The sequence below is a fragment of the Sorex fumeus genome, unplaced genomic scaffold (assembly GCF_029834395.1).
Source record: "Sorex fumeus unplaced genomic scaffold, SorFum_2.1 ptg000043l, whole genome shotgun sequence".
Taxonomy (NCBI): domain Eukaryota; kingdom Metazoa; phylum Chordata; class Mammalia; order Eulipotyphla; family Soricidae; genus Sorex; species Sorex fumeus.
In genome coordinates this window covers 35,495,313-35,503,571 of record NW_026606100.1, presented here as the reverse complement: position 1 = coordinate 35,503,571, position 8,259 = coordinate 35,495,313, and positions in this window count along the sequence as shown.

Below are 8,259 nucleotides of genomic sequence, written 5' to 3'. Positions count from 1 at the left end.
AACCCAATGGCATCTGCTCGTTCTAGGAACATGAAGAGCCTCAAACCAATCATTTAGGGTCTTGACGAAGAATTCTGACCATCTTGTAGATGGGTGTCCACGTGATCTTTTGACGTCCCGTGGAATCCAGTCGGTAATGACTCTAGTCCAGCGTTCATCTCTAAATCTTATTAAGTGTCCAGCCCATCTGATTTTCATTGCCTTGGCAAACGAGACAGCATCCCTGATTCTTGAGTGTTGATGGAGGTTGGAACACCAGATTCTTTTTCTCATTTGAGTGAAGCGTGATACTCCAAGCATAGCTCTTTCTATTCCTCTTTGAGAGACCCGAAGCATTCTCATCCTGTTTTCGTAGGGCCCAGGTCTCTGAGGCATGTGTTAATGCAGGAAGAACAGTGGAATCGAAGAGATGTGCTCGTAGCTGGAGGTTCTTCATCCTCTTATTTATTTCTTTGATGCTCCTGTAGGTGTTCCAAGCCATTCTCTTCCTCCTGCACAACTCAGGTGCCAGGTCATTCGTCATGTTGACTTCTCGACCTAGGTACACATAACTGTTGCATTCGGAGATAATCGTTTCATTGCAAGTGAATGGAATGTCAGGAACAAGACTGTTTCTTATGAACATTGTCTTTGTGAGATTCAGCTGTAATCTGACCTTTCCACACTCATAGTCGAAGTCAGTCAACTTTTGTGCCACTTGGCTGATGTTTGGTGTTATTAGAACGATATCATCAGCAAAGCAGAGGTGGTGTAGTTGCCAACCATCTATCTTCACTCCCATTCCTTCCCATTCCAATCATCGCATGACTTTCTCGAGGGTGGCACTGAAGAGTTTTGGTGAAATAGAGAGGGGTTCACCCTGCCGAACCCCTCTCTTGACATGGATGATCAGTTCTTTGTAGAATGGTGAAATTCTGGCAGTGAATCCATAATATTACTCATGGAGGATCCTAATATATTGAGTTTGAACGCCCGAATTGGCTAGGGCTTCGATGACCACTTCTGTCTCAACAGAATCAAAGGCCTTCTTTAAATCAATGAATGTTAGACAGCAGCATCTTGAACTCCCGAGAAACCTCAATGAGCTTGGTTATGTGTGGATATGGTCGATGGTGAAGAATCCTTTTCGGAACCCGGCTTGCTCACCTGGTTGTCCTTCATCTAGTGTTCTGCCAATCCTATTCAGGATGACTCGAGTGAACAGCTTGTAGATGACAGACAATAGGCAGATTGGGCGATAGTTGCCAATTTCGTGGATGTCTCCCTTCTTGTATAGTAGTACAGTCCTGCTCATTTTCCACTGGGACAGAACCTTGCATTCAGACAGGTAGTGTGTGAAGAGCCGAGCCAGTGTATTTATGAGTACTGACAGTAGGTTCTTCAGGTGTTCAGGTCTGACCTTGTCTGAGCCAGGTGCTCTTTGTTTCTTTACCGACGAGATGGCGCGTCGGATTTTGGGAGAACGTTGGGAACACATATCCATCCTGCGGAATTTGGTATGTGAGCAGGTGGACGTAGCTATCAAAAAGATCTGAGTAGAAGTCATGGATAATCTTCTCCATTGCCCTTCTGGAAGATGTGATAGATCCATCAGGACATCGAAGGGCAGTCATCTTCGTCTTGTAGTTGGTGAAGGACAGGCGGGAATTATGAATGCTTTTCCTGGCTTCTGCCACATCTACCAGTACTGCTGCTCTTCTCTGAGGTCTTCCTTGATTGCTTCTCTGCACTGCTTTGCAAGTTCCGATGTTCGCTTGTGGTTGCCTGAGGCTTGTGCAAAGCCACGTTGGCAAATGAGCTCAAGAGTTTTCAAAGACAGTTGTCTTTTTAAGGCTATCTCTCTCTTGGCATTCCTTGCACAAGCATGGAGGTACTGAACCAGTAGATCATATTTCTCATCAATGTTGTCAACGATGGCATCTTCCCATGTTTCTGCAATAGTTCCAAAGAGCTCCCAGTTGGTGGTCGTTCTGAGAGTTCTCTTTATAAATTTTGCAGTCCTTTCTCCCTGCTCTGTGAAGTAGAATTTTGCACAAAGGAGACGGTGGTCCAATTCGATTTGGAATTTTGGGACAACAGCGACATCGGTCAGGCAAAACCATCAATTGAATATGATGTGATCAACTTCATTGTTGAACCATCCACCAGGACACTCCCCTGTCCATTGTTTAGATTTGGCCTTCTGGAACTGTGAGTTACCATGGATGGTCTTGGTCGACATGATGAACTCAGACAGTCTGTAACCCTATTTGTTCCATTCTAAGCCGTGGGTCCTGATGTGGAGGTCTTGGGCTGATCTTTTTGGTCCTATCTATTCGGGTTGTTAGGCATTCAAATGAATCAATGCTCAATGCTAATTCCTTGTTGACAAGGACACTGACACCACTGTCGCCTCTTTTGTCACATGTTTCAAGGAACAGTTCTTCTCCAGTGTCAGAAACGGCATGATGTGATTGATGCCTTCTCATCTCGGTCAGACCAATGATGTTGTACTTGATCTTTCTCGCTTGTACCATCAGGTCCTCAATAGATGCATCAGATGCCAGTGTAGTTCGTTGATAGTACAGTCATTTTTGTCTTTCTTTGTTTTGGCAGCCTAGTTCGGCCTTGAGATTTTATCAGTCTCTCTTACCACATCCTTCTCAACACTGACATATTCAGGGTCAGGGGAATGAAACCCATTGTATTTACTGGATTTGTCATATCAAATACACCACAGATAGCTTGTCAGGCTCTGCCATGTGGGTGGGATATTCTCGATAGCCTGAAAACACAAATAAACTTTACAGTTGTTCCTATTCAGGTATATGTGCTGGTATGATACTCTCAGTAGCCTGCCGGGTTCTCTGAGGGCGAGAATTAGAGAATAAGAAGCATTTGCGGCCATACACTTCCGGAAGCTTGGTGTTATAGTCTCTGGATCCTGGCCATTGATGGGTTTACACTGCAGTTATTGGGTGTAACTGTCTATCTTCTGGAAGGCCCAGTCTTGAACCATACAGACCTCGAGATCTCAGCCCTGGATCCCGCACCCCTGGGTTCCTCTGCTGGTTCCTTTATGTGTGAGGCTCATCCAAGCGTGTGGAGAGTGGTCTCAGCATGGCTTTATCTGAGTTCCAGAGGTCTTCAGCTGTCGAGCCCTGGTGAGGACATTCAGGCACAGGGGTAAGAGACTCTGGTTTATTCTCTTCCAGAAGCTTGGTGTTATCTACCAAGTTATCACAGTAGTGGTCTCTGTGCAGAGAGCCAGGAATATACCCAGAGCACAGCTAGTATGACCCCAAAACAAAACAAGGAACAAAAGCAAAACTTGGATGCCAAATAAAGAGCAAGAAAAATATGATATATAGAGAGAGTTGGCTTCTGTAATGGAAGCAGACTACTATTTTTATTAGAGTAGTTAACTTTCTTAAAAAATTTTTATTAGTGAATCACCATGAGATACAGTTACAAACTTACAAACTTTTGTATTTTATTCATACAATAATCATTTACCCATCCCTCCACCAGTGCATATTCTCCTCCACCAATGTTCCCAATATCCTTCCCACAACCCCCACCCCACCCTCCCACCCCACCCTAACTCTGTGTCAGGACATTCCCTTTTGTTCTCTCTCCTTTTGGGTACTGTAGTTTGAAATAGAGGTATTGAGTAGCCAGCATGCATCTTTCAACCCGAATGGGTCCTCCCACCATCCTTTACTTGGTGTTCCCTTCTCTATCTGAGCTGCCTTTTCTCCCAGCATCTGAGGCAGATTTCCAAGCCGTGGATCAGATAGAGGTAGTTAACTTGATAGAATAAGTGAACTATTTTTTCAAATGAAAGTTGTTTCCATATTAGCAAATAAAAGTTTATTGGGAAAAATCCTCTTACAAGAAACAAAAAAGAAAAAGGAAACAATGGAGCAGATAGTTTCTGTGGGTTTCTGGTAGGTAGAATCTAGGTTTAGAGGGGTAGAAGGATGAAGGACAAAAATGATTGTTTAATCTGGGCAGAACAAAAATTAGTTGAATGTAGTATCCATGATGTAATAGTGATGATGCAGCCCATGGATGTTGAGCAAGGCAAAGGGAGTGCAAAAGGTAGGTTGGAGTGGATGGGTTTAATGTCACCATAATTTCCTTCCACTCTCAAATCAGGCACACAATTAAAACAAAATAAGAGGAAAGTTGATACTAGCACTGGCTTGGGTGTTGGAACACTGTTCGCCTGAAACTCTAGTGCAATACATCTATGAGTCAAAATACCAAAATTTACAAACCATTATTTGAGAAAAGCAAAGAAAATAAGGCCCTCTATTCTAGAGAAAAGCACACCCCACCGAGGTAGTTTAGGTTTGTTTGGGTACTTATCCCCCTTGGTGTTTACTCCAACATAAATCTTATTTTGCCTCTTCTACATTCAAATTAGCAGGAGGCTACTCTTACAAACTTTGTGTTTTAGAAGGGTGCTTCTGAATCCCAGGGGGTGTACTCAAGAGCCTGCTGAACCCCCTCAATGGGTGAAATTCCTCTTTGGCTCTCTGTATCCATGTCCCGATCCCCACTGGTGACACTGCAATTTCTCCTGATGGATTTTGGGAGGTACTAGGGAAATCTGACTTCATCTCTCAGTAAATTGGCCACAGAAGTTACCTGCCTGCCAAGTGACAGAATGCCTTGTGATAAAGAAAAGACTAGTACGTCCATGTCTTGGAAGGGTCCCCAATGCCACATCCTAACTTTCAGGGAGCTTCTCCCAGAAGTTTTTTCAGAAACATTTTCCTGGCTGTCAAGCCCCAATGCTGCCTAATTTACACAGATAAGGAGTCTAATAAGATACTTTAGAAAGTCACTTATGCCATAAGGTATTCACATTATCTCAAGACATTTCTATTTGGCTAATAGGACATGAAAGTGTGGATTAATGCCTTTCGCATGCCATTAAAAAGCTGAGAGAAAGAAGACTCATTTCTGCCACGAGGGGCCTCTGTCTCATGTCTCTGCTGCTGTCTCAGCTAATCGCTTTCGGCACATTCAAGAGTGCAGAATGAGTTTTGACTTCATAGAAAAAGAATTTAAAACGGAAAGTCCATGTGGCCTCCAAGCTTTGGATGATTGCCATAGCACGCTGCCTTTCACCTTTGATTTAAAGATCGAGAACATGTGGCTTCCTAAAAAATGAAAAACTCTTTCCCTCCATTCCCAAAAGGCTAATATGAGCAGCTGTTAAAGGAGAAATAGAAAGACACCAGAATTCTAAGTAAGCAAAACTTAGTAAAATTAGGTCAGCAATCACCTCTCTGTAACCCTGAGCACCCAGGGTAGCAAATATGTCTCTTTCTCACTCAGTCTGACCCATGACCATGCATATCATTGGGAGCTGCTGTCAGTACAAATCCAAAATCACACAAAATTAATAAAATAAATAATATCACATCACAGTTATTAAAAACCAGGCACTGTACTAAAGCATCTTACATGCACTATTTCATTAAATCTTTCCAAACATGTGAAGTTGAAACTAATATGTTATCATTTCAGCTTAAAATAAGAAAGTGGGGCTGGAGAGATAATACCAGGGTTAAGGTGCTTTCCTTGCTTGTAGCTAATCTTGGTTTGAACCCCAGCACAAACTATGATCCCCTGCTAAGGAGCATTGCTAATGGTTAGCCCTGAGCACCGCTAGACATGTCCCAGTCCCCACCAAAAAAAGAAAATTTGGGCTAGGAGATTATACTGCTCTTAGCTGCATGTCTAGAATTTATCTGATCCAGATAAGGTCCCTGGCACTAACTGGTCAACTAAACAGCACAATGTATGGCCCTAGAGACACCTGAGCATCACTTAAGTAGCTGAGTAGTTCCTTGGCACTGAAGCAAGTTCCAAAGAGCACAGCATCCCAGGCCTATCACTGAACTGCAGGCTTGATTGGGTGACCAATAGTGATTCTGGAACTGCTTGCTCACCAGGAGCAAACCCCACCCCCAGAAATAAAAATTAAGTTTTTAACTTAACTACACACTGCTAATGACTGAGAGAGGTGGTATTAGAGGCAGGTAAAAAAACACTCTGATTCTTTATCACATTACCTAGAATCAATTTTCATGGATAAAATAATCAGAAATTAAAATTCGTAGGTTAATTCTTGCATTGGAAAAATGATTCAGAATATTCCCAAATAGAGGATTCCCCTCTCCTTCCCCAAATCAAGAGATTTTAGTGTTAAAATAAAGTTTGTTGCAGACCTCCCTGGGCAATGTTTATTTTGCAAAGGAATAATGACTCAAATGTGAGCCCACTTCTCTAGGTCAGTCATTCCTAGATGGTAGTGTAAAGTGCATTTACTGGCATTAAAATGTTCACCATGAGGACAGGGAAGACAAAATGCATGCCTCTCAAAATTAAAAGGACCGGAGGAACCAATTGAGAAAGCAGGAGTGAGTTATGTGTGGACAGAGAGGTCACACCACTTTCTTAAAAGAGAGTCATGTTTTCCATTCAAACAATATACAAGTTGGAGTCTTATCTTTTATTTGCTTGGAGTGTGGAGGTCTCCCACACACACAGCACTGCTAAGGGGTCTCTAGGTCTGTACCTTGCATATTCAGGGGATTATGTGGTACTAGGAGTAAACCAAGGTCAACCACACGTAAGACAGGCACCTTAACCCTTGTCCTGTCTCTCCAGCCAGCACAGCCTGAATTTTTTTATTCTTTGAAACTGTGTTATAGGTGATGGATTCCTGAGGCAAGTTTCACCACATGAAAACTCACCCTGCTCTGCCTAGAAACTAAATTAAAGTCTATTCTTTTCCCCAGAGCCCTGTTTTATATACTCCATAAGACTGGAGATTTGCAGACCATCTGCCACAAGGGGAATTTAGCTTCCACCAAGACCCACTTTATATATATATATATATATATATATATATATATATATATATATCTTTGGATTCAGGTACCCCTCCTTCTTCCAGCAGCCAGTCATCCTAGCCAAGCAAAATTGTCACACCGACTTTTCAGTTAACGAGAAAGGGCCTAGAGTTAGATTGTGAGAAGAGGGAGGCCATAAAGTTACCAATTTAATTAAGCCATTACAGTTTTTAGGGGGTTTTAAATACAGGCAATTTGAATGTATAATTGCTCTGAGCACAGTCTCATTCTATGTTTTCCTGGCCTGCTCATAACCAGATTGTGAGTGAAAAACAGCTGGGGTAACATCCTGTGTAACTAGTCTGTTTCTCCTTTTCACCAAGGTCTCTCTACCCTGCTATAAGAGAACTGGGTTATGCTTATTGGCTTGCCAAGTAGGAGGCCAGTGACAGGTTGACAGCCATGTGACACCCTATTGTCCTCATATATACTCTCTCAGGTATTCTCCTGAAGAAAAGGCTATAGAATTACTTGAGGAAACACTCTTTTTGGATAAAAGTTACCTGAGATTGTCTTAAGGAAACTATAGTCACAATTTAGTTTGAGGATCAGAGGGAAGGTCAGTTTAAATCTCATGATGGGAAATGTACATGACTCTGTACTTCCTACATTGGGTATTTTTTTTTTTTTTTTGCTTTTTGGGTCACACCCGGCGATGCTCAGGAGTTACTCCTGGCTCATGCACTCAGAAATTGCTCCTGGCGGTGCTCAAGGGACCATATGGGGTGCTGGGAATCAAATCTGTGTTTGGGTGCTGGGAATCAAACCTGTGTCGGTCATGTTGGCTGTGTGCAAGGCAAACGCCCTACCCGCTGTGCTATCGCTCCAGCCCCTACATTGGGTATTTTTATTATTTGATAGATGTTTGCTCCTGGAGAATATACTAATGATTAGTAACACACTTGATGGATTAACTCTGACCCCTCTGTGTGTCTCTCCGCCCACCCCCATATATAAGCAAATACTTAGATATTGAAGGAAACAGAGTTTATAATGCAAATTCCCTACTTCCAGATCCAAAGTTAGGGAGCCTTGGACTTCAACTATATGTGTTTGTATATGGGATTACAGATTGCCCTTTTAAAATTGTAACCTCCAAGAAAGTGTCCATAAATCCCAGCGCTTATTGTATGTTAATTTTTATTTGCTCTATCATATTCTTATTAAATATTAAGTTAATTGGCTTTTATATTATGAAGCTTGGTAGTTATAATAACAACAACAACTGTTAGATTTGCCCAAATAAAATGTATACATGAAGTGAACTTTAAGCAGACTTTCTGGAAATGCCTTAAAGAAAGAGGTTTTTCTATTGACCTTAATCACTTAAATTTATAGAAAATGA